The 24,421-nt window shown below is 36.8% G+C and overlaps 1 protein-coding gene across 2 annotated transcripts in view; it reads right to left on the bottom strand.

Moving 5' to 3' along the window:
* PLCE1 (phospholipase C epsilon 1) overlaps positions 1 to 24,421 on the bottom strand; it is a 150,736-nt gene that overhangs the window by 61,452 nt on the left and 64,863 nt on the right. The gene's annotated exons all lie outside the window — the stretch shown is intronic.

Raw genomic sequence — 24,421 nt, 5'->3', positions numbered from 1 at the left:
TTTAATTTCACTGCAGAAATAACTTCAACCAATGGATCCTATTTACTCTTTAAATTTACTAATGAGTCAAATAATCAAAGACCTACAAGTTCTCTCTCAATATCCCCAAACCAAGCAATATGAGTTACCTCCTAAAACTGTGCACACTGTAAGTTAATAGCAGGGAAGCTCTGGAACCACAGGGCACTCATGCTAAACAAAATGGGAGCTTAGTATGACCTGAGCATCAGTAAGCAGAAGATAACAGGGAGAAAAGGGAGATTCCCAGGTGATGATTTGAAAAAAAAAAAGATTTATTTAGCCAGGATCTGTAAGGAAAACAATCGGTTTTCAAAACAAGTAACATCACAGACATGCTCCGGATGCACTTTTTCGGGTTTGAAACAGAAACAGCAAACTTCACAGCGCATTTGTGAATACCTGCTCTGAGTTTCATTTGACTGTGGTAATAACAAGACAATGGAGAAGGGGATCTCCAGTGCTGCAGCCATGAGTTATCACAGCAGGCCAGATGAAAAGAACATTTGTTTCTACAGAACAATGGGAAACAGGTGGACATCACTTGGAGAAGTCAGAATTTTGGTGGAAATAGGTCTCTAAGGAACTGTAATGCATCTATATGTAGGTCACTCCGAAAGTAATGCCTCCTATTTATTTCTATGGAGACTACAACAAATATAAAGAGCACAAGAACACTGTTCTATACAGCAAATTCTCAGCTACAAAACACTATTTTTCAACACAGTCACCACCATTAGCTATGCATCTTCTCCAGCGATGAACCAGAGCCTGCATGCCAGTGGAGATGACCCACTGTTGTCACAGCTGAAATCCACTACTCACTGCCACACTGCTCACATCCGCTGTTTGGTCTCCATAAACATGCAGCAATCATCAGCGAACATCAGAGGTTGCCATTTCTTCCACATAGAGGAATTCAAAGACAAATCTTTGCTTCATATCCACTTCCATGACAGACACCATTGTGTCAGACTGCCCCTCTGCTGCCACATGGCAGCAACGTATAATGGAATATTGTTGGGAAGGTTCAACTTCTACTGCCATACCACCAACATCTACATCTGATGTTGAGGGCCAACATAATAAACTAGGAGGCATTAATTTCAGAGTAGCCTCTGTATTTCTATTCAGGCTGAGATTTTATCATTGAACACAGTTATGAAACCCCTGGAGAGGACTTGACAAAAGGCAGCAATCACAATGAGATATAAGTGAATTAAACTACAATTATATACCACAAAATCCTGATCTCAAGAACTGTGCAGCACAGTGGCTTTTACCAGAGACAAGTATATGCCTGTAACCCTGGCAGCAAATTACAAATGACTGCTTATTCCTAAAATCAGTTCTTGCTTTAGGAAACAGCAAAGGATTCTGTTTTGAAAAGCAGGCTGATCTGTGCTCTCTTACAGCAGTCAAACAAAAGCCCAGAGAAAAAGAACAACAACAACAAAAAAAGAGAAGTTGTGTATAGTTGGAGATACAACCTTCCTTCATCCATTCTGACTGAAAACCAATTTCACTAAACAAATAGCATACACAACAAGACTGCTAAGACATGTCTAAACCTTGGAAATAATAACTGGTTTTGGTTTTTTTTTTGTTTTGTTTTTACCACAAAGGGTGTCCATACACTGTCACAGGGCAAAACTTATACAAAGAAAAACAATTCAAATTTTAAAGTTGTTTAAAGATAACCAATATGAAGACTTTATTTATATATTAATGTTGAATTAATGGGCACATAAAAATTCTTAGGTTTTTCAGACATTCCTTCTGACAAGTATGAACTGAAAATCCATTTAAACACTGTGATTGGATTTAGATGATCCTCTGTGTAATCTAAATATATGCACATTGACATACTATACAGAAGGAATTTAAAGTGAAGTATCACCATGAGTTCAACTGAAACTGCCACATCTGTCTTCAGCATCCACAGTGTACAGCTACAAGGTGCCATGTGTAATTACATCTACACTGCTGCTCAGATAATGGCAGTGCAGTCCAGAGATTCACCACTCTGCTAGCCTGAGTCATTCACAGAAATATTTTTCAGTGTAGAAAAGATGGATTTGCCTGTTTATCTCTGAATTACCACATCCTGTCAACACGTTTAACCAAGCATTTCCAGCTCTGTGTGCTCTTTGGCTGGTACTGGTTACAGCTGCTAGAAACAATCACAGACCTGTCCATAAGAAATGCATGAGTTGGTTTTGCTTCTGGCTGTATTCTCACTGGCAGAAAAAAAAAAAGATGCGGATTGTAGCATTTAAATAGCAATTTTGATAATGCAAAAGCAGCAGCAGAGATTTCCTAATTGCCTTCCAGTTCAGGGCAACTAGCAAAGTGCTGGGACAGTGTCCTCCTGCAGACACATGGGGACAGCTAGCAATGCCTCCAGATTATCTGTAGAAGCATCAGTGTGATACTGTGTGTTAGACCAGGCAGCAAACATTTCTAGTGTGCCTGAAATAACAGGCTCTGAAGGTAGTGCCTAAACAAATAACCACCGAAACAAATGGCTACTTTAGCTACAAAGGGCACTTCCTCTTATGCAAGGTTTGGCTGGCACAAAAGCTTGTTCACAGACATTAAGGAGCGATGAATCAGCTCCACGTGTATTGCCAAAAGTCTGAAGAGATCCACCATTTGCACATTTATTCAGAAAGCAGTCTTATTGCTTCCAGTCTACATGCCTGGCAATGGGCCACCTGAGCCCTGCTATTCTGGGGGATCTTCACCTCCTGCGGCAGCTCATGAAACTTCATATATTCTGATTTCAGAGCAACTGCCAGAAGAAAGTTAATTACAAATTTGGTGGATCAATACTGAATGTGCAATCAGCTAGTTGAAAATTAGATCTCAAAAGCTACTTGATGCCAACATGGCATCTGTCTTTCTGTAGTGCACTGCACCTCACACTGCAACAGCAGATTTAAAAGTAACTTCTAGCCACCTTGGCAAGTGACATCGCTACCATGCAAAGATGTCAGATTTCACTACTTTGAAATAAAAAATCAACATTTTTAGAGATGCTTTAAGGACTAGTGGATGGATAAGACAAATTCCCTCCCCAGTTTAAGCGTAGAATTTTGACTAAATTTCAGGCCAGTAAACCTAGCAAGAATGCTAATATATTGACATATCCAACTTAAAAATGAATTTTTGCATGCTAGTTCTGGAATTTCATCTGTTTATGCAAAGGAGATAACATCCTGACAGCATATCAGAGAACAGCAAGGGGCAGAAAGCTTCAGGAACTGCTGACTGAATTGAAATTCTCAAAGACAGAAGAGGAACAAGATGCTCAAGGGGCAGGAGATTCCCAGTAGTTTCAGATGGTTCCTAACTTTCTCATTGCTTCATCACAGTGTGGAGAGGAAGGGGAGAGGGAGGGGAGAGGGAAAGGGAAAGGGAAGGAAAATCAAATACTCCTGCTTCAAAGAGGTATTCTTTTTAAATACATGAACTGAAATACATAATCCGTGCTCTCTGGGGCATTATTTGAATGCCAGCAACAACATAACACTATATCAATCACAGTGTCATGGATTACAAGAACAAGCAGTGTATACTGAAATAAAAATCCCTTTTTAGCTAAACATTAGTACGTCAATAAATAAACACTATGCAAATCTCACTTGAAACAATAAAAGGGATTTGTTAGTCGAAAGACTTTATGAACAAACAAATCTAAAATCTAGTTTGGATCAACAGTGGGATGGAAGAAGAACTTAGGTGATTTTTAACTTTCACGTGTTAAAGCCTAAGTCATTTCTTTATGTCAGTTGTTATTAAGAATTTTATGAGGGTTAACATCTAAATGCTTTCAAATTATACTAAAATTTCATCTACCATAACAACAGTTTATGATGAACACCTCCCTGATTATACTGAGGCAATATTTTGGTTGTCACTTTCTACCCAGCCTACCCAGGAGGACCATCTCTCCTCCCGAGTACTCTTCCAGCCCTAATCTCAATTTCTCTGTCTTCCATTTTAAAATCTCACGGTAGCTTATACTATTACTATATGAAATGGTGGTTGGATTGAAGCAATGGTGACCATTCAGTTGAACTCTTCCTATGGAGATACACAGAAATGTTAATCTTCTGGTAACCTGAGACAAGACTGCACTGTCAGACAATGACTATCTGTCACACTGTTCAATCTTGTTGCCTTAAATTATTCTGTAATAGCAGCTACTTTGAAGAATTTTTCCAGCAAATTCAGATGCTCCATGCCCAGATTATGGCTGCTAGGAAAGAAATTCTGCCAGTATGCTGCCAGGCTTGCTGTTGAACTGTTTCAGGTTTTTCCTTGTTTACCTGCAATGAAATCTCATCTAAGGAATCCTCTCCTCTGCCAGTCTTCTGGATGTGTTCAGCAATATTCTGCTTCCACATACACGTCATTAATCTTTCTTTTAAAGGCTGGCACATTAATAGTCTATCAGAATATTGAGCTTCTGGCAATATGGCAACACACTAACTAGCAGGACAACTCTGTATGCAGCATCTGTATTCAAAAGCTTCTAAAATACTGGATAGCAATACAGTGTACCACATGGAATGTTAAGTTCAAATGCTAAATAAACGTATATATAAATTACTAGATAAATTACAGCACCTAAAAAGAACAGTTGAAAGGGAAGATTTATGAGTTGGCTTTGGAGAAAAAGAAGTGTTCTAGAAAAAAAAAAGAAGTGTATGATTCCCATTGCAAAAAAACCAAGTTTCTGCTTGAGTTAAAGCAGAACCCAAGCTATAACATCATCCACAAAAATTGATACAAAATATTTCCAAAATCATAGCACAGTTTCTGTGCACTGACAGAACAAAATAAAACACATACATCTCTGAGTTAACTTTGTACAAGAGAAATATCTAATGGTTATACAGAGCATAAGAATTTCAGATCAGGTTCCAATATTTGAATATTTTGGTCAAGATGGATGAAAATTGAATTCATTTTACTTTTTTTTTTCTTTTTGCACACACAGATACAGTGGAAAAAAACCTCAGGTACCCATTTCAGCTGAAGCTTATGATCCTAATTTTCATATTTACCTCTTTCAAATTTTGAAGCCTATATGAAGAGTAGCTGCAGTAAGTCACAACACTCACAATGTAAATAACTGTAAAACGACAACAAGAGACATCTTGAATGTTTCAAAGCCTCATGCTAGGAACATTCCTTTCTAGTCTGGAGGTGCTGCATTTCCATGCTGACAACCTCTGCATTTAGTTAGTTGTCTGCTGCAGATTGCTCCTCAGCTGCACAGCTTCTAACAGCTAACATACACACAACCCCAAAATGTGGCCATGGCTTTAAGATCCTCAGAAATACATTTCACAACAAACATCATCCTTCCTACTTTGGTCTTACCTTGAAGGCCAGGCTACATGCAACAACAGACTCTTCAGAGACATGGGGGAAAGACAAGTATATCTTCCCACCTTGTCCAGCTACTCAAATAGCACAGAAAATAGGAAAGCCTAAGTTCAAGGAACTACTTCAATGAAAATTGCTTCACTCCGGAAAACAATCACTAAATATAGTCCTTTAAGATAAAAATGATACAAAAGCTCACTATGGCTTCAGTGTCACACTGACTGAAGCAAATAGCAAAACATCAGCAGTAAAAGATGAAGACTACATGCCAAACTGAGAAATTGATTTTAAGGACAATGATGTCAAGGAATAACATGAGAATTAAGTGTGATTTGATAAACATACAGTCTTAATGATTAATGGCTTTTTCCTTTTGAATCTTCATACAAACATAATCTGGTGCGTGACAGATGCTACCAAAGTTTCCACACAAACCAAAAGAGGCAAATCAGCTGCACAAGGTATTTCTGTTGTTATTCTTAGTGATCATTGGAATAAAATGAATTCAAGTCATGCCCAGTAAAAACAACACTTGATTAAATGTTCCCAATTTAAGCCCTGAAGTTTAGCAGTGAAAGAATTTTAAAGGAACGTAAAAAACTTGAAAAATGTTTGATCAATTCAGAGGTTTCATCACTCTGGCCTGCTCTCAGTATTTGCTCCAACAGATTCCGATAATGACATTAGTTTGAGATCTGTCCTCTATGTAATTATTTCACAGAGAAAGGAGAGAGAATAGAACCCCTAACAGAAAACACCACTGATACTCAGTTGTGCTCAAAGTATCTATGTGTAATTTGCTAAGAAACTACACTCATTCTTTATATATTACATTTTATCTTACACAAATTCATTTCATGATCCCTGTAACTGCAGAGAAAATGCTCCAACACACATCTTTGCCAATTAATTTTGGGAAGAATTCTGTTACTTATTCTACTGTGGGCTCTGAATGTTCCATGGTGATAACATTTTGTAAATGGGAGAATCATTGACATCCAACACTTTTACATTTCAAATGAAAATAAAATTCAGGAAATCTTTCTCAGTTTAAAATAATAGTAATAATAACTTCCATATAACAACCCCTAAGACATTAGACATGCCTAATAGAGAAGGTAGTATGATGTATTAAGGTATCAGTCAACAAAATGAAATAGAACATCACTAAACTATTGTGATAATAATTTTCTATTACTTAAGCCAGCAGTGGATAGCTAGTGGATAGGAAAAACCTACCAAAACAGTACAGTCTTTCAAAGTGCTGTTATAAAAAAGCATTTTTTATAACAGAATTTAGAAAGATTCTTAAAAAAAGGTTTGATAAGATTAGTGAATTATATGCTGCTATAAAGAAATATTTATTACAGTGCAGTAATTCCACCTCTGGGTTCAAAACTTGGTATATAAAGGAAAATCTGAAAGGACTCTCATACATGACTAAATGTATGAACCAAGGACACGTTTAAACAAGATACCAAAAAGTAGAGAAAAAATGATGAGCTGGAAATAAATGAATCGGTTTCACAACAGAATGAAGGGCCATTAGCACATAACAGCCATTTAGCACTGGCACTTCATTATTAAACAAATGGCACACAGGTGCCATTTCAAGAAATTCTAAGAGTATTCACAGGAATTGGTCAAAAAGAGAGGAGGTTGTTTTAGATGTGAAAATAAATACGCAGTTAGCAGACAGGAAAACCCCAAGAAACTTTCCTCTTCAGTAGTGACCCAATCAATACATAGCTGTATTTCTTTCTTGTACTTGGAGTTAAGCGTGATCTGTCTTCAAAGCTAGTATTAAAACAGGCACATCCATTAACTAGCGCAAAAGCAATTTGGATTATACAGGCACAGTCTCATTGAGTTAAGCATGCGTGATTTAAAGGAATATACTTGGAGACAGAATAAAAGGTATTTTGGCTTAAAAACATTTTAACAACTAATAAATGTCTTCAGTGTTTAGAGGCATAATGAAAACAATAAAAGAGGATATAAAATAAAGACAAACAACCAGAAACAGGTTTTACTCTTTCTTTGAGATACATGATATAATGGCCTAAGTTTTACAAGTACTTTTCTGATCTAAAAGTTGGTTACTTTACACATGCTTTAAAAGGAATTTTTTAAAATATAATGGTAACGTAACAGGTTTCTTTCATATGCATTCTGTACTACTGAAGATCCAAGCACGTGGAAACATACTGAGAGAGAGACCTGGAGAGCATCTCAGGTAACCTCCCACACAGCACATACAAAGGAGTCAGTGCAGGAGAACAGGCAGCTTTCCTAACGCATGGTTACTGTTTCCTTAGAGTCACTCAGTGTACCTTCTGTCTTCCTTCCCCCAAGCTCAATGGTGAATACATCCTATTTATTAAACTTAGATTCCTGTAAATTTACAAAGCATGTTAAATTAAGTGATGGTTTGGTGGCTTTTTTTTTTTGGTCATTTTTTTGTTTTGTTTAACATGTAGAGTTAAAATATACCCCAGGAACCCAGGCAGAGAAAAACAAAGCCTGTAACCACACAGGAATTAAATCTAATTTTTCCCTACCGTTGTTGCAGAAGGGAAGTAATTCAGTTCTTCTGCTTCCCCGTCCAGTTTGGGAAAAACAAACCAATGTCTCTGTCTAGAGCAGCAGCAATCCTCCTGGTTATCCCTGTCTCACATTCCTTCCTAAGCTGCAATTTGAACCCACGTTTCCAGTGTAGAACAATAATTATTATAGCTCTTGTAGCTAATTCTGAGTAAAGAACAAAATTGCATAACGTGTTTACACAAATGGAAGAATCTATTAAACATTTTCTTCCTTCAGAATGTAATTTCCAAATCTTGAAAGGTAACTGTAGGAAGCATCTTTCAATGCAAACATTTAATTAACTCAATTACCAGAAAACTTTCAAATGAGTTTTAACAGCAGGCACTCTTAGCAAGTTCGATTCCTTGATGCAAGATGATGGAAAGCTAAGGAAAATAAATGTATTAATTTATGAAGGATTAGTATGATTTTGCAACTTCCCACCACAGTAAGTCATGTTTGTGACATTATATCATGTCTGTATGTTTTCTAAGAAAGCATTGCTACCGGCAAGTTTTCTAGAATCACCAAGACTGTAATGGGAGCCCATTTTAAAGGATGCTGGGAGACATTTTAAAATGAAAGAGAGAAATTAAAATCAGCAAAACCTGTGTTCAGGACAGGTCAGTATGACCCTCCCACTGAATACAGAGCACATGAAATGCAAGGACACTTTGTTTCTCTGGCCATATCCGTGACCTCCACCACTCCAGACCTCACTCCGCTCCAGAAGCACAACAGTCCAGACATGGCCAGGTGAGCTACGAAGTACTCACGAATTTTACTAAAAGCAACACAGAATTTAGTGTACACTGTAACGTTATGTATAAGGAGGAGCATAGCTGGGTTAACAGTTACTTGCTGGGTGAAAAGCAGCTAGTCTGACATGAGCTCGGAAAGTGTACACTATGCAGACATCACTGACCATAAGCCTGACAGATATTTGTCATGAAACAAATGACAAAGAGAAGTTGTAACAATCAAATCATGATTTAAACTAATTTAATCTAGCCTAGACTGACTTTTGTCAAGGATGGTTAGATGCAATGAAATCAATCCTAATATGACACAGAGGGAGGAATAATTCTTAAAATTTTATTAACTAAAACATAAAAATGTATTGAGTGAAACCCTGACTCCACTGATGTCACTGGCAATTTTGCTACCAACTGACAGGGCCAAGATAGCACCTTATGAATGTTTTCCTCATGTAAACAGCCTATACTGCAGAAACTCCTCTAATTCTAGTCACCTACATGTGTGCTAGCAACATATTCTTATGTTCAACACGTACATCTATGACAAAAAAAACTATTCATCACACCAAATACTCTTCTTGACAGAACATCCAATAAGTGTAGAAATGAGAACACAATAAACACTAAGAAAATGTATTATTATTTGTGAGTATATAACTAGTCAAGATGATTTCTCTATTTGTGAAATTACTTGCATTCTGTATAAACTTAAAGCCCTCAGCATACATTTAAAATAGTTCTGCAGGAGAATTAATTTGTATTCCAAACAAGTAAATAAAAATATTTTGCCTAATCAAAAAAATAGATTCCAAGAAATTCTAGTTATTTTATTTCAAAATTGCACTTGGTTTGAACATGCACATGTCGTATATGATGTCATATCTTAAACTCTTTAAAGAAATCTTTCTGTACTTCTTTCCTGAGCTAGTAAAATGTCTTTCTTGTCTACATTCTCAGAAAAAAAGTAAAAAAAATGCACTGCTCAGGTGCAGGTAAACCTTACATAAATACGCATACGAAATTACTACCATCAAAAGCAAAATTCACCTACACATGTCAGCAAATGATAGAGCATCTCTGAACTTCCACAGAATACAGTGGTGTGATCTAATATTAAACTTGTCAGAAAGTACTGAAGCTTTTGCTACTCCTATATGAAAAGATCATCTCAGTAACTGAAAAGTACAGCAGTATTAACAAACCACAGCATTTAAAAATTATCCATAAAGGTACTGGAAAGCAAATAAGTTAGCAACACAATAAACATACCTAAACTATCAACATTTCCACTGAATGAAATACTCAAATTCATGTAGATCAGAGCAATTATCAAAATATGCACAAGATTCTCAGCTGCTCCAAATATACTTCAGTAGATGCACTCATTCATACAATGCACTCATAACACAGACTGGAACATGAACCATCAGTTAAGTCTTTTGGATATTGCCTCTCTACATTTGGATCCAGTAAATGTAATTAAATTATTTAGGTGAATTATTTATAGAACTACATATCAGTACATAAAAGATGATCAGCAAATTCATTAGGAGAATCAGTAACAACACACCTGAGTTGATAGATGGCTCTTAGAGTCATAGGGTACCTGGCATGGGCCCAGATCTGAGCAAATGTGACAGATTCCCTCAGAAGCTGACTGTTACTTCTAAAGTATGCATCAATCGCAATGGAAATGCCAGTGCGCTTAACAAACTGTGAAGTCCAGGGAAGAACCTATAGTCCTGAGAGAGCAAAAATACAGTGCAGCTTAATGAAAAGCACTCAGCACAATCACAAGAACTGGTAAGACATCAGAGCTGAGATTTTGTTTCTTTCCTCAGGATGCATTTGAACTACAGTGAATGAGCTTGCCTGATTCGGCCTTAGAACTCAAATCTGTTTGATGACTTAGAAGTATAAGTCATGGAAGGATGAGTGAAATACAGCAAACTGCAGAGAACAGGGCTGGCACACATCAGGAAGCTGAGAGTAAAAACAATAGACTACAGAAAGCATTAAGCAAACCCTGACATTGTAACTGAGATTTCAACATACATGGCTTTCCTCAGTATTGCTTATTTCTTCCTACCTTAAATATGAAAGATTCAAATACTACGTACCCAAGAAAGCTTTTTTACAGGCTCACTAGTGAGCCCTAATTCAGCTAGGCTACAGGCAATGATTTGTATTTCTGTTTGTTTGTTTGGCTCATGTTACTTAGTATACGCTATTAGTATACACTGAATTAGCAGGGACATGGTTATACAAGATTAAGTTCAAGCAAATGGAGCATAACTATATAGATTATACTGTTGTCACCTGTAAAAGTGATATTATTTATTCCTTTCTTTTTTTTCATGGGATTTTCCACCTACTACACCAAAGCTCTGCTAAACAGTCATAAGGTTTACGTCAGTTTTACTTCATGAATTGTCTTTTTCACTAGCTTTTAGCAGATCCTACTGGGAAAGGTGTTTGCCATCCTTCCCTAACATGAAAACTTTGTCAACTATACTGTTCACAAAATGCCTCAGTCTTGCTTTGAGCAGAGGGTTAGACCAACTACAACACTAAAAAAAACAAAACAAAATCCCACATTTTCTTTGGTTTTCCTCTTTTTAGGAGGAGGAGGTGGCAGAAAGAGATCCTTCTGCACAAACCACTCATGACATCAATAACGCAGTATCTTTTTTGTTTTCTAAAGATGTGAAGAAGTCACAGAGCATGCACAAAAGAGCTATAAAATTATTCTAGGGCTGAGTTGGAGGGAAAGATTTACATCAGAAGTGCAAAGCTTTAAAGCACTAAATGAGAACTGAGACGTGCTTTGACTGTAGTATAAATATAAGCATTTCCAGCGGGGAAAACATATCAGTTTTTAGATAGTTTAATCCAACAGCAAGAAACATAACAAGAATAAACAGTTGAAACTTGATGACAGACAAGCTCAAACAATAAACAACTCACATCCCTATGACTGTGAGCATCAATGACCATTGGAAAAAGCTGTGCATGTGGATGGTTGTTCTAAGGATTCCTCCAAAGGCTTTGCATGAACACTACTGTCTACCAACTACTGAGCTTAAAAAAGAGACTACTGGGTTAAAAAAAAAAAAAATTTATAAAGGATGTTTGACTACAGCTAGAGGTACTCTATAGGCTTTACAATTTATAAATTGCCTTATTTTCCCTATCATGCTCCTGCAGCCCTCCTATCTTACAGTCTGCTCTGCCATCATCCACTCAATGATCAGTTTTTTTTTTCCTTTTCCCCCACAAGCCTTTTCTTTCATGGAGGATCTTTCTGAAACGAGTCCCTCTGTATTCAGTCCATGCACCTCTGTTTTCACAACCTTTGCCACTTCTGTCTTGGTGGTTTTGCCAGCCAACACTACCTTCACCCATTTTCTTCAAGTGCCACTTATGTAAAGAAGTCCTTTAATTTGCTTGGAATCCCTTCTCCACCAAACCTCCTTTCTATCATGATACCTGCTATTTGCAGTTGCGATTCTTTTTTTTTTTTTTGTCTTATTCCCAGTAGACACAAAGGACAGTCTGTTTACTTTCTCCTTACAACAGATGGTGATTATCATACAATTCCTGTATTTTCTCTATAGAGCAACCCCATTTTGTTTTCAGTCTTTCTCCATTGACAACATTCTCTGTAACTTTGCTTCTTCTTCAGCTCTGAGTTGAATTCTTTTCAGTTGTTCCACACCCAGTGGAATCATGGAATCATAGAATGGTTTGGTTTGGAAGGGATCTTAAAGACAGTTCCACTCTGCCGTGGGTGGGGACAACTCTCACTAGCTCAGGCAGCCCAGAGCCCCATCTTGCCTGGCCTTGAATGACTCCAGAGATGGGGCATCCACAGCTTCTTTGGGTTATGTTCTCTGAAGAAAGTGCTCAAAGCTGGATATCAACTGTGACAAGACTGATCCATGGCTTTTACTTATACTTTTTCTTATTTTGTGTTGTCCAGTAAAAAAGCAAACACATTACCAAAATATGCCATAATTAACCAACAGAAAGTCTGTGAGGCACTGTAATCAACAAGTGTTTCTTTGCAATTTTTCACTAGTCCTTCCACTCTGACAAAGACTGAGATTATTTCTTGCACAGTAGAAGCAGAAACCTCTTACCTTCATGACTCCAAGAATTATTTTGTCATTGAGAAATAAAATAATATCATACTGATCATATTTTGCCATCAGTTAAGTGGCTGCAATTTCCATTGCTTCATTCAGAAGTAATAGAATGAAAGCAATTTCATTTTCATTAAAATAAGTATAGTGAATTTCCAAACTAAGCAAATATTGATTTTTTTTTTTTAGAACTTGAATTTGAAGGCATAATTTTGCATTAATGAGTATGTGACAGTTTTTAGGAAATTTTACATTTACATTTCTTTTACCTTTGAAGTAGAAGAGAACTGTATTTTAAGTAGTTCTTTTCTACTTCATGGAAGTTACAGAACAAGATATTACAACAATCTGAAACCTAAAAGAAAATGTTACTTTTAATGCTCATTTTCTCTCTTAAAATGTTATTAAATTTAAATAATAACAAAATTATTTCATGATGCTTTAACATATGACACCACAAATAAATTCATAAAATATTAATCGCATTGTCCTCAGTTAAGAAAGTGCCTACACTGACACAAAACCACAGATAATTATTATGAAATAACTCTTCTCAGGAACTGAAGAAAAATCATTCTTTTCTGACCATTCTAAGCATTTCTTGATCACTTAGACTTCACATTAGTTACTGTGTCAGTTTCTTACTTGGAACTGTTCATGCCATAATGGCCTACAGGGCACTGGATGACGAAGCATGTGAAAATAAAGTTGGGTGTTTGCCACATGATGCCCTTCAGAGATTAGTAAAATTTTCGATGCAGTTCCTGTGGCTGCAGTTCCATAGCTAGAGATAGAAGGAAATCATACTAATACCTACAAATACAAAAACAAACTGAAGTTATATAAAACCCACATAGATAATGGTTTTTGACTTAGTTATTTTTAGGATCAGGGTCCAAAGACAATGCCCCCAGTCTGAATTCTTCAACTTCGGAAAACCCAGTAGAAGAGCATTTATTTTAAAAATATCTCACAAGAATTTACAGAAAAGATTTTGCATATTTATGACAGCTCAATAACTACTCTACTGTTACAAATACATCTTCATGTTAAAGAAATTTTTGTTCAATTTCTTTGCAGAGCTTTGCAATTTAATTCCGAAGAAGTAAATACAAGTGAACAACTTTAGATTAAATCTTTCCTAAATTGAACAGTAACACTGTAAAAGGCATTCAAAACTTCAATTTTTTTCAGACTGAGACTTCCTATTTTCCCCAGTGAATAACAGTTTCAGAAGATACCATTTCTCCGTGAACCAATATGGTTAAGTCAAAAGGCAGGTACCTCTGCTTTATTCCAAGATAGCAGAGAAAAGAGAGATTGAAAAGGTGATTGAGGTTGGCAGGGGGAACCTACTGTAAAAGCATCAGATCTATCCCTCTTCTAGAAGATCTGAACACCCAATTTCATACAGAAACCTGAAAAAGTGCATAAAGCCTGTTGTACCCAGTCCATAGCAATTTAAAATAAAACTATCTAATTCCTGTACAATTGTGCAAAGTCCTTAAAAGTATTCACAATAAATATTTGAAGATTCTTTTAGCTTCAAATTATATTTCCAGTTCTTTTATTACTGTTTTGCTATTTTGTAAGCAAAATATTTTCAGTTCATCCTTGATAAATATCACTGGTAATTTACTTCTTTCAGAATTATTAAAATGTGCAGTAATGCATTTTTATACACAACAGCTATTTCCAAAGAACGTACTTAAACATAAGAAAATTTTGTTAATGCAAAGTCCCTTAAACAAAACCCAAACAAACTATGCACTAGCAAAAATTCTCATATGGGCTTATTTTCTAGAAAATGCATGCATTGTTCTACCTCAAATCAAAACCAAAACATTACAAATCAGCCAAAAAAGGCTCAGGGCTTTTTTTTTCCTATGCTCTCTAAATCACTGAAGTTAAAATAAAGGTGTTGACAACCAATACAATCTTTCTATTGCAACAAGATACCATCTCTTCAGATGGTGAATGTTTGTCATAGCTGTTATCTAACAGCCAGTTTAGGGAAACAGGATGGTTAGCACATAAGACATTCCTTATACAGAGTAAAATGTTATTGTCGTTCATTCAAGTTACACACAGCAGTTTCACACATGTGAATATAGATGTTTCTTTACGGCCAATCAGTAGCAAAAGGCTTTTTCATATGCTGCAATGCCTTCATGTCATTCAGAAAGGAGATCATCTGCCTTAGGAGTCCACAAAACGCAGACTGGTTACAGGTATGTATACACTCTGTATACATACATGCTTGTATACTGAAGACAAAAGAGCAGGAGTTGCAAAAGGAAAAGAAAAAACAGGAGTGGATTTACATGCAAAAGTGTGTTACTAACTTGTAAAACTTGAATCATTTATGAAATTAAAAAAAAAAAAAAACATTACCTGTTTCTAGTGCTCTTAAAAATCTTATTATATCTGACATTCATATTTACTCCAGCATTTTTCACAACAGTTACTTTATAGAACACAGAACAAAGGAATGTCACACAACATAATTTGACATTGAAATAGTTGCAATGTGAACCAAATAAATGTGAAGTATACCTAGACTACTTACAAACACTGATATTACACTCCATTTCAAACAAGTTGAAATATAAAATACACACTTAAAACTGAGAGTCATTTTTATTTAATACTGTTTATATTAAATCCCTACTTCATTTTCCATGTAGCAATAGTTCTAAGAGTCCTTAAAGCACTGTTATTAAATGTAGACATTATAGATCCAACATGAGATTAGAAAATGTCCACCTAGTCCACTTCTGACTCTGGAAATAAAACTATCATTTTGTTTTAACTACCTAAATACAACCAGAGCCTTGCATTACAGGCCAGAGAAATGTAATCTTACCAGCAAAAGTGTCCTCCATTGAATCTCAGATTCCTCCTAAAATGCCAGCAGAACAGGTACTTCCAACACCGTCCAAAGCCTGTGCGCTGCACTTGTCCAAACTAACAGTCAGGCAACAGCTGCTCAGTTTAAAGCTACAAACTGTGGCAAAATGCATAACTGACGTGCCTTGTGTAAGCCATGAAGAAGACGTGCATTTGGCTCGCTCACTGAAAGGTCAGGTTACCCACCTCCCCAGATAAAAGCTGTAACACTGGGGCTCGAATGGAAGGAAGTTTACAAATTAAGGAGTAGCGTGCATCCTGCTAAGACTAAAAGCATTTGATTTTGACAGTGGAGTTATAAACAAAAGCCATTTTAATTCTGCTGGATTTTTGTCTTCAAATATATTAAGAAATAAGTTAGCATACACCCAAACTTTTGCACAAGTTATATTTATATCAGTGTTGTTTAAACAGGCCAAAAGTAATAAACTGAGTTAGTTTTGTTTTAGGAAACTTCAGCCGAAGCATTACAGGAACAGCGGCACGGATTTCTTTATTAGCGAATGCCCTGCCTTCACAGCTCCGTTGGGCTCTGTGCTGCAGCCTCCAATAAAACCAGCAGTGCTGGCTGCAGCAGGACAAAGGGCTATGACTTAGGCAAGGATCCAGAGAAGTTTCTTTGAGAGACAAAGAAGAAGAAAACCTTCCTGAGGCTTCCAGAAGTGCAATTAACTGTACAGAAATTACAGATTGTGGGACTTAAAAAGACAGCAGACTCTGAGGCTGTCCTTATGTTGGCAAGCTACATGGGCACCAAAACTACGCCTTCATCCAAGCAGCCATCCATGTCTGGCTCCCGCATTTTTATGTCTTTTCTTTGTTCTGACCTTAGACTTGTCTACACACAGTTTACATCACTTTCACAAGCAGCAGGACTACATCAGTGAAAAATTAGTTATGAAATTTGCTAGAGTACACAAGGTTGAAAAACAATACGCTGCCACTAGAAACCTTTCTCCATTTCCCCAGGAAGTTGGAGGGAGTGATCTGTGCAGACCTGGAATGCAAGTATTACACTTAGAGTCACTTTGTTTATACAGTTAATATATGTCTTGTCTGAAAAACCTCTACTGGAGGAACTATCAGGGAACACAGCCAGCGTACCACTGTTTTCTCATTGACAACAACAGCATATTCTATCTTAATTAGAAGAACAGCAATTTAGGATTGTTTCCAACTTCTGGTTGAAAACTAGTGCACTTGGATTTCTGAAGAATTCATATTAAATGTGACAGGATAAGGAATATTATGGAGATACAATACAGAAATTCTAAATTGATTTTATTTGTAAATACCAATTTTATTAATGCTACTTTCCTATAAAAGTAATCATCCAACTAAATACTTCTCATCACAAGAGGGTCAATATTACAGAATTTTCCACTAATTATAAGTGACTGTCTGAAAATCTAAAGAAAACAATCAGAATAATTTTGGTTCTAAGAAGAAAACTATACAGCGTACCTTAGAATTTGACAAAAAAAATATGTCTGGTTATAAATAAAAAAGCATTACCCTACAATTGTTGATTCTCTTCTAATATGTTTCCTAGAAACAAAACTTCAACGGAATCTTTACAGATGACTCTTGAGTCATCTTGAGGCTGGAGGTCCTTGGGGTTTTTTTTGCTTCTGATTGACATGCTAACATAAACATACCAAAAAGTTCCATTCTACACTTCAAAAGTTCCCATGGAAATTACTTTTACAAGGCCCATTCAAACAAATGCTCAGACTTTTAAAATAATAAACAATAATAAGTAGTTTAGGGATTAACTATCTGCACTTAGAATCCCATTTCATTTTTTTTCTGAAGAATAATTACTCTTCATTTAAAAAATGTGATTTTAAAACTATAATCGCTGCCCTACCTACCAGTCTTCTGACATCATTCATCCACAGACACATTAGTGCATGCCACATCTTCTTCCCCACAACACAGCTCTCAGAACAGGGGCAGACCCATGCTATAAATTTAAATTCTCTTCTGGTGGGAACAGCATCTACGGACTAACCACAGAAGTACTGCTGGAAGCAGAGATTCACCTGCAGAAGTTCAAGGACTGCATGAAACTGCTGAATAATATTAATGGAACTAAAATCTATATAAAAATATCCTAAAATCAGTTGTTTCTAAACTGTTTAGCTCTATGCATTAGTTAGGATACCTAGATTCATAGAAACAGGTACTTTCAGCACCATGTGTATGTTACCTGTTCTGTCCAAAGGAAACATTGTACACATGAAAATTGTTGTTTTTTTTATTCAGGTTACTTGCATTAGCTAACTTCTTCAATGTACTTACTGCCTGGCTCAATTATGTATCTTTCCATCTTGCAGCAATATATATTACTACACACAGAAAGAGCCATAAGTGTGAGACAAGCAATGCTGGCAGAGCTTAATTCTTTGCACCTATAGTGCCCCTTCCACTACCAAAACCTTGCTGTGTAAACCCAATACAGTAGCCTTTCTTAAGATCAATATACCCTGCCTGCATATAAACAATAAATCAGTTTCCTTCTACTCTTGGTCAAAAATTGTTGTCTATTCAAGTTCTGGGTGACTTTGCCCTGGAATCTCAAAAACAGCGGTAAGGGATATATACAAAGTTATCCTCTAATGGAGGGAAAGGGGAGAGAAGGGTACAAGTTTCTTTTCTACAATGACTGCACACAGGTATTGGATATAAAGCAAGAATATTTTCACTTACGCTAGCTCCTTCTTCATGATTAAAAAAGAAGGGAAAAAAAACCCACAACACTTTTTCCGTTTTATCTTAAAAAAAAGTCAACAACACATGAACTGCAACAATAACTATATCCTCTAATCCAATTCCAGTGAAAATTCTGGCTCAAACAACTATGAATAAACTTTTATAACAATTAATTTGCATGAAACAGAACAGGCTGAGAAGCAGGATTTCCTTTCGAGGGAAAGAAATCTGGTTTCAATCCAAATTGTATTGAAAGACATTCCCAAAATTTCTTACTAACCAGAAATTTTGAATTACATACAGACACTAAAACAGTGCATCTGGAATGCCTTCAGCAGTTGCAAGTGAAAATTATGTTCTCTATTGTAACAAAGACACTGACAAAGATGTGAACTCCACTGACCAGTTGTGGGAACTGCAGGCTTTGGTGGTTCCCGACAGCCCACTCTCAGAATGCCCCTGGGCCACCAGGACCTGAACTGCAGCTCCTCAGCAGGGAGCCAGCTGAGAGCAGTGCTTCCAGCCTCACTGCTCTGCTACAGAGCAGGCCCTACACCAGTTCTTAAAGACTCTCATTCCCAGATTCACGTGACTTGGAGTTCTGGTTTGGAGGTCTGGCATGTTTGGAAGTCTGTGTGTGGAACTGAAGAGTCCACCCACTCTTCATCCCATGGGCATTAGCTTCGTACTGCTTTCAGACTGAACTAAAGTTACTGATCTGAGATGTAATTTCTAAATGGTTTGTCTTTCTTACCAGAAAAGCTTCTTTCTCCCCTGTATTGGTGTACTAGTGATCAAAACAAGTTAGAACTGTTCTTACTGCACAGAGAAAGGGAAGAGTTTAGAGTACCTTGATGAGAGTTTCCACTCACCTCCAAAGAAGGCAGCTGCTCCCATTCTGAATGTTACAGATTATACAAGGGCTGCTTACGCTACTGTGAGGGCTTGTGTGACTAGGTAAGAGAGAAGGAGAAGGGCTTGTTGCTCCGCTGGTTTCTTTAAATGTTGTTGAAGTATAGCAGCAAAGTTGTATATTTTTGCATACTTCCTTAACATCAGAAGTTAGTAAAAAGGTCATGTCAGTGAAAGCACTTTGGTGCAATTCTGTGTACCACTGAGCTAAAAATAGGCACTAAAAATGTAGTTCCCACAAAATCAAAAAGGAGAAGCAACCAGGCTCTATACCTGATGCCTAGTCATATTGCCACAGTGACATTCTACTGCAGTTTATCATACCACAGTTAAACGTATGACTACAGTGAACCTATAAATGAACTTCATTAAGAAAAAAAAAGCACCGCATAGAATAGAACTCCTCACTTGCAGGGTTAAATTGAAACTTTTTCTTAACAGAAGGCTATCACTCTCACAGAAATAACTGCATGGATTACGTCCATGTAGTGGATCTCTCAACTCTTCCTTTCAGTACAGTCACACATTTGCTACTTTCTACTTCCTCCAGCAGTTCACGTTTCTCTGACAGCACAAGAAAAGAACTTCCAAAAGAACACAGTCAACAAACAATACTCCCAGATCTGGACAAAAACCTTGTCCAACCACCTTCCACTTTGGAACAGAAAGAATTATATTTAATTTTAAAAGCAAAAAAAATTTTAGAACGCCAATGAACTGAAGCCTACATTTTTGTTTACTTGTAAGATAGATAATTTAAACCAACTCTTGTTTCATATACATTATTAAAACACATTTTTCTTCAAAATCATTTGTCACTAGTAATTTTATGTTAAGACATACACAACTCTCCTAGTCCTAAGTACCTTAAAAAATAAGATTAGAATTACCTAGGTATAACATGTTTAGATAAAATGTAAGACAATATACACAAGCATTAAAAACTAAATTATTAATTACAGTGTATTTTTAAAACAACAGAATTTTGCTTATGTTACAGGTAAACATTTTGCTGAAGTCCTATTAATCCATTGAACTGAAGTACACTGTACGCACACAAACACCTAAGGCAATTCAGAGATCTCAAACTCAGGACATAATTTGACAAGACAAAGCACTTGACAATACTAGTGTAAGATGAGTTTGCCTCTGTTGTTCTCTTTTTTTTTTGAGGATTTTTTTGAAGTGAAATCAGTTTCTAGGAATAAGAACTCAGGAAAAAAGAGGGGCGATGAAGGCTGACCCTAGAATTGCCACTTACAATCAGTTCAGACACGCAGGCTTTTACTCCAATATGCAAGAGTATTTGTCATTGTCTAATGCTGGAAGTAACGTGCAATATGTCAAGTCTTCAATAGCTAGTTTTTCCAAGGTAAAATAGCTATCAAACTAGATTCACCACAAAAACATTTTAATTACTTCATAATAATTCATCACTTCTTTCAGCATTTATTTGTAACAACTTTAAATATTGCATTGTTTATAGGACAAAGGAAGAGAGACATGGACCTTTTAGAGCACATCCAGACGACTGCCACAAAAATGATCAAAGGGATGGAACACCTCCCCCACGAGGACAGGCTGAGAGAGCTGGGGCTGTTCTGTCTGGAGAAGAGAAGGCTCAAGAGGAGACATTCAAGGTCAGGCTGAACAAAGCTCTGAGCGACCTGACTGAGCTACAGGCGTCTCTGTTCATTGCACGGGAGTTGGACTAGAAGACCTTTAAGGGTCCCTTCCAACTCAAATGATTCTAGTATTCTATGATTCTAAGTTTGAGTTCAAATTTCTGAGTGGCAGAATAGTAACTAGATAGTCCACCAACTTGTATTTATGCCTTCATAACATTGCAAATTACTTCTGGAGATACTAAAATGATGTATAGAATCCTTTACTTTTGTAACACATTATATTTCCACCTATGACAGTACCATTGGTGTTTAAATTTTTACTTGCTAGTGGTCTCTTTTACTTAGCTCAAATCATTAATATAGTTGCCTACCTCTCTACAGTGAGGCATAGTGCCACGATGCTCAAACTACCGCTATCTCATCTGCTGCCAACACCAGAAAAGTTAATGTTCTGGGAGAGCATTAGCTGCAGTTGCTTATATTGTTCTCAGACAAATTACTGTAGGCTATTTCCCTGCATCATGAGAGCACTTCGGTTTGGGTCACAGTGAGTCAGCAGGAGGTCAAGTGTCTCTATGCTGCTCTACACTGCACAAACCAGACATGCCTGTAATTTGTCTTTCTGAAAGAAACAAATCAGTGCTCCGCTGCATTTCTATCTGGGACTTCATACTTGGAGCTTCAATTGTACCACAGCATCTTCCTAAATTTTAAATCCTTTCTCAAGTACAAGTTTAAAGGAAGAACTCTAAGACTTAAGTTCTCACACAACACTTGAAAATCTGTGCTTTCTTGTCATAGCTTGTGAAACACAATTACAAGAAACATTTGCTATTTCTGATAAAAACAGTAAAAACAAAATGAGAGCAGTCTTCCCTCCTTTCTTCAACAGGCGAACCAACATGAAGAAAGGAAAGCTAAGAAGATACAATGATAATATTCTGTCGCTGTTAGTAATTCAGAGCAGTGCACAATGCTGAAGTGATTTCCTGGACACTCACAACCTCTAACTGCCAAAGCAGATATTTATTTTCATCGTCCTGGCCTCTCTAGAACATGTGACAAATAACCTAGATATATTGCTGTCTTGTCTAAGCAAGTAAGGTGATGAATGCACAAGTTTGAACCGTTTCTGGAGAGCAGTGAACCACCAGCTGAAGGACATATTTTCACTATTAAACCACTCCAGGAACAACATAATCATGTGCTTTTCAACCATAAAGTGAATTGGTCAGATGACATGCTGCATCCTTTAATAAATCCTCTACTGCATTTGACAACAGAGCTGTTATCAACTGAAACTTTTCAACGAGAAGCTGATCTCATCTAAACCTGAGGTGAAATCTAGGAGTAATAGAGGATGTCAGACAGATTAAAATAATGTTTTTAAGAATCTGCCTATATAGGACAAATGTCTTTCTTGAAAGGCCATGAATAAGAAACACAACTCTAACTTCACAGTACTATCGGGTTCCCTGCTGATGCTGATGTTTCATTTGTCAAGTAATATTCTGTAAATGGTCTTAGAGAGGATTCTGTTACAGGTATCTTCGTAATTTCTTAGCTATATTATATCACTGTGACATACCTGAAAATGAACCTTCCACATTCAGAAAATTTCAATATCTGGAAGCTACAGCTATCTCATCCTCAAAAGAGACCACTTCAGTAAACCAAATCTAACCTCTGCTCTCTACACAAACTTGCTCAGGAATTGCAAATCAAGTTCAAGATCTTGGTTTTCTCCCTCCAAGTCTCAACTGCTTGAGCTCAGAACATAAACACAAGCATACACCAAATCATACAGGCACTGCAGAGATCCCCAAACCAGTGCAAAGTCTCCTGGTACACAAAGTACATCCGCATGTACTTCCTCAGGCTCTAAAACCTGTTGCCTCAGGCCTAGGGCGACACTCACCAGCTGGGCTCACTGGGCACTATGGCAACATGCCCCTTGGGAGGAGGATGTTTGTAATCTAAGGATTAAGCATCCTTAGGCTCTTGAGTAGGTCTGGGACATCAGACCCCTGTGCTCTCTTTTCCCACTCTGTAGGAAGAAGGTCCATCGCACTGCACCACCAAGTACACAGCTCAGTTCTCTCAACCTTGTCTTCCATAGTTGTCCCAGGAATGTGTATGTTTATTTTTCCAAAGCAATCATCTCCCTGTCCCCAGAACAAATTAAAAAAATAAAAAATAAACAAAAGGAAAATGAAAAACCCTATCAAAATAGGACATTGCACTATACATACCTCTGTCTCTCAGAGGACATGTGAAGTCTAGTCATGTGGCTCCACATACTGCTGAAATTCACTCAACTGTCATCTGTACCTGTTCTTCTACCACCATAGGCACTCTCTCTCATTTGATTTACCTGAAGAGAGACTATTTAAAACTAGAAGGGCCACACATTGGGATGCAAGTATGATAACCCGATCTGAATACAAACTATATCACTATCCGTCTGTAAAAATGATGTCAGTCTCTGCATTAAGGATCAACACTTATAATCCTCTAGTAATTTTGTCATTTTCTTGTAAAATTTTGGGAAATACATCTACATGCCTCAATTCTACAACTGTACAACTGAGATATTACTTCCTTTTGTTACAAGATGACACGAAGATAAATCTCCAAATGAATTCAGTAGTTTAGAAAATATTCTAGGCATTAATTACAAACTAACTTAAAAGGCAGCTACCGTTCTGTACAAAAATCCTATTCTAATGCAATGAATTCATAATAAGCAAGCATTTTTTCTAGTTTAACTTCCAAAACTGACCACACTAAATCACAGAATGGTATCCTTACTGCATACTAAGACCATCAGCATGAAACGTTAATATGCAGCATCCATTGTCATAGGTATTATTATTAGAAAATATCCACATTATTAAAAATGATCAGATCCTAGAAAGATGAGGAATCCAAGAGAAGACCAACAGTAAATCAGTTGTCAAGTGTACACACTTATCAGTTCAATGCTGGCAACTAGCTGCATAATAACAAAATGAACTGTGTCTGGCATATACACCTTTCTGAAGTCCTAAACCAAGCCATATCATGAACAGGAGCTCCAAGTAATTAAGAAATATTATAGAAAGGAAAACCCTAACAACAATGGCTTCAACCAATGATCTTTGGATGCAGACAGGAAGGTTACAAAAAGAAAAATGTTGAAAATTTGTCTTTTCTGTAATATTCTCCATTTTGCAGGCATTTTTACTTTATTAAACTAATAATGCCAGTTATTATGACAGAATGAATTGCAAAGAAATATCTTTCCGAACATGAAAATCTTTTTACCTGTTGATTTCATATGAATATATAAAATACAGAATATTACATA

Source organism: Numida meleagris, chromosome 5 (genome assembly GCF_002078875.1).
Source record: "Numida meleagris isolate 19003 breed g44 Domestic line chromosome 5, NumMel1.0, whole genome shotgun sequence".
Taxonomy (NCBI): Eukaryota; Metazoa; Chordata; class Aves; order Galliformes; family Numididae; genus Numida; species Numida meleagris.
Note: the sequence above shows the minus strand (reverse complement) of the source record. Positions and strands in the feature narration are given on the sequence as shown.